At 38.8% G+C, this 3,869-nt stretch overlaps 1 non-coding gene across 1 annotated transcript; it reads right to left on the reverse strand.

Annotated features, from left to right (window-relative positions):
• Positions 1-1,385: 1,385 nt before the first annotated feature.
• Positions 1,386-1,457, reverse strand: TRNAC-GCA (transfer RNA cysteine (anticodon GCA)). The gene has a single exon. It is a non-coding gene; the product is annotated as a tRNA-Cys (tRNA).
• Positions 1,458-3,869: the final 2,412 nt, after the last annotated feature.

Below are 3,869 nucleotides of genomic sequence, written 5' to 3' on the forward strand. Positions count from 1 at the left end.
ACATGTCATAAATACATGTGCCATTTTAGCCCTTGTATGTTAGCACAGACTTGAGAGAAACAAGATTCCAGACAGGAAGACCAGTTAGGCTGTTAATAAACTAGTCTCAGCCATCCAAACGTAAAACTCCCTTTCTAAGTTCAAAAGTTTAGTATTTATTTGTCTAGTCATTGAATAGTTGGGGAAAAGCTACTGTATTTGCATTGGTTGCCTGTCCTCAGGCCAATTAGGGGTATCATGCCAAAATTATTCATTTTAAACAAATGTTTGAGATTCTAAGGACTGTCTCTCAATGTGATATCATCTTATGGATGGTTGCTGTCAAGCATTTTTAGCTTCCTAATACAAGTCCTTAGGGCTTCCCAGGTGGCACAGTAATAAAGAACCTGCCTGTCAGTGTAGGAGATGCAGGAGACTCGGGTTTGATCCCTGGGTTGGGAAGATCCCCTGGAGGAGGAAATGGCAACCCCCTCTAGTATTCTTGCCTGGAGAATTCCATGGACAGAGGAGCCTGGTGGGCTCCAGTCCATGGGGCCAAAAAGAGTTGGACAAAAATGGCACCCCACTCCAGTACTCTTGCCTGGAGAATCCCATGGAGGGAGGAGCCTGGTAGGCTACAGTCCATGGGGTCACAAAGAGTTGGGCATGACTGAGCGACTTCACTTTCACAAGCGACTGAGCACACATTAAGTCCTTAGGAATAATCTTAACTTCACTCTCAAATTCCACTTTTCCTTGTTCCTGACAACTATAAGATAATCTGTTGCATCTCTATTATAAGTCAACAGAAGAGGATCAATCACAATTTATATATAAGTGGTTCTAATCAAGACTGAGAAGAGGTCAGTTATAAAAAGGATCATGCGGATTTTGAATTAACTGTGTTTCATTTGTTCACATTACTTCTATAGGTATGATTAGATTGTTACCCTATTAAACTTAAGATGCCTTAAACATTCTCTGTTGTCAAAACAATAGACTCTATTATTTCTTTCTCTCCTTCAAATCTCAAAATTGTTGAAAAGATGTAACATAGGTAAATTTGCCTGGAGGAAATTTTTCAGAAGAAAAGTATTGAACCTCACCATTAATGATTCTTATCAGTCTTTCAAGCTTCTTTAGCTGGAGGGTTCAGATGTCTAGATGCATGTTTCTGGCAGAGGCTACATTATATTTTAGAGATTATCCATGTGCATGGGTGTAGGTACATTTTATTCATTTTAATTGGTGTTCAGTCATCTGTTATGTGAAAGTGAAAGTGAAGTCGCTTAGTCGTGTCCGACTCTTTGCGACCACATGGACTATAGCCTATGAGGCTCCTCCATCCATGGGGTTTTCCAGGCAAGAATACTGGAGTGGATCGCCATTTCCTTCTCCAGGGGATCTTCCCAACCCAGGGATTGAACCTGGGTCTCCTGCATTGCAGGCAGACGCTTTACCATCTGAGCCACCAGGGAAGCCTCTGTTATGTGACCATACCATAATTTTCTCATTTCCTGTTGTTAAATATTTAGGCTAGTTGTTGCTTGGTAAATTGTTCTTTTATTATGTTCTATTATTCTATTATTATGTTCCTATAAATGCAGGGCAGTTCCATCTCTAAGAATTTTGGAGTTAAGGCTTCTGGGTTTAAATCCCACCCGTGGAATCTTGAGAAAATTGCTTAAGCTAGTAGTGTCTCAGCTTACTCCTCAAGAGATAGTAATAGTACCTATGCAGACAAGCATCTGTCTACAATGTGAAAGACCTGGGTTCAATCCCTGGGTTGGGAATATTCCTTGGAGAAGGAAATGGCAACCCACTCCAGTACTCTTGCCTTGAAAATCCCATGGACGGAGGAGCTTGGTGCAGGCTACTATCCATGGGGTCGCAAAGAGCCGGGCACGACTGAGCGACTTCACTTATGCAGACATGTCTTTGAGCACTTTTGACACTATTACCTTATTACCCTGGCATTTACTATTCTGATAAGTCTGTTGAAATTTCTTGGTAGATAATGTATCTTTTTTTCCCTTCTATCTTTTCTTCTACTATTGTCCCTTTATCCTTAATGTTCTCAAGTTTCACTGTGTGAAATTTATTTTAAAAAATTGTCCTGCTTGATATTCAACATGCACAGAGAACACATTTCTTTAATCTTCGCAAAGTATCTGTGCTATTTTAAAAAATGTTCCATCTGCATCACGCCATTCATTCTTTTGTGTACTTTGGAACTCTTGTTAACATGTTTCTTTGACTCTCTCGATTTTATTTCCAAGTCTCTTTGGTTCTCATTATTGCCTCTGTGTACTGCCTCCTGAGTTAATTCCTCAAGATCATTTTTCAGTTCACTGACTTTATCTTTGACCATGTCAGGTGTTGCGCATATTCCACTGGTTGAATATTTTATGTCGATGGTTGTATTTTTCACTTTTAAGATTTCTAGTGGTTTCTTTTTAAAAATAGATCTATTTTTTAAATTTCTGCACATTTGTTTTATATTTTATTTTTCATTTTCAATTGAAGTTATGAGTTTATTTCTCTCTTTAAAAATCTGAGACATATTTTTATATATTTTTGTCAGACTATCTTATAATATTATTTTTATATGAAGTGATTTCATATTCTGGCTGATCTGGTTAGCTTTTGTTTCTTTCTTTTTTTGCTTTTTTATGAAAAGCTTTTAGGCAATTGATTGTTTTAACTGGTAAGAACCAATCCATCTAGAAGATATATTTGTAAGAGAATGGCAGTGTTGACCAAAGGGGAACTTTAAGAGAATAAGTTTGCTTTAAACCTGCAATTTTATTTGATGTTCTCATATTCAGTGGTTTAATTTGGAAAAACAAAAAGGTACATTTTGCCTGTGAGTATTCACAGATTATTTAGCGTGCCACAAATGAATAGAAGAGGGGGAGGACTAGAGTAACACATTAAATAATGGTGGACACTGTGCTGCAGCAGTATGGACATTACTGAGCCCAACTATTATGTTTCTTTCTGATCAAAAACATAATATTGTGTCTTGGATTAAGCAAAAATCAGCAAGTCTTTCCTTCTGTGGACACCTTCTATGTGCTGCTGGAAGTCGGTATTTTGATCTCTACCTTCTTTTTCTAACATTATAGAACCATTTGACTTTCCACCATCCAAGAACTACAGTGACTACTTTCCTTATCCATGGCTTGACATCTTCTCACTTTTCATCTTTCTTTATTATTAATTTTAATTTTTCTCAGTTATAATGCACATCAGAATCGACCACTTCTACCGTTTTGTTGGAAGGGATAAGCAATTTCTTATTTCTTCTTTTCTTCCCTTTTCCTCAAAGGCAACCATTTTTACCTAATTACTTTGGTATTTACATCCATGTCTGCTGCTGCTGCTGCTGCTGCTAAGTCTCTTCAGTCGTGTCCAACTCTGTGCAACCTCATAGACTAGAAATAATTAAATGGCTACGTGTTCTTTCTTTTCCGATTAGGCATTTTCTGTTGGTTTTCCACCATGATAAGTAATAACAACACTCACTCATACATCACTTAGGATGTGCCAGGCACCTTTCAGGGATGTTTCCCATATGTTAACTTATTTAATAGTCATAACAGCTCTGAGAAGTTACTGCTGACTTGTCTGAAAGTTCAGCTGGCTCTGTCTGCTGAAAGACCTCCACCTGACCTCTCCATCTGGCAGGTTCAGGGGGTCACGATAGCTGGCTTCACCCAGAGGCAGTGTCCCGAAGTGTCCCAGCAGAAGTTGCTCTTTTTGCGCTAACACCAGAAGTCACACAAGGTCACTTTCACAATTCCACTACTGTATTGCTTCACGACTCCATTACTGAATCTGTATCAGCCGGCCCAGATTCAAGGGGAGGGGGGAGTGGACCCCACTTC

Source organism: Bos taurus, chromosome 12 (genome assembly GCF_002263795.3).
Source record: "Bos taurus isolate L1 Dominette 01449 registration number 42190680 breed Hereford chromosome 12, ARS-UCD2.0, whole genome shotgun sequence".
NCBI classification, from domain to species: domain Eukaryota; kingdom Metazoa; phylum Chordata; class Mammalia; order Artiodactyla; family Bovidae; genus Bos; species Bos taurus.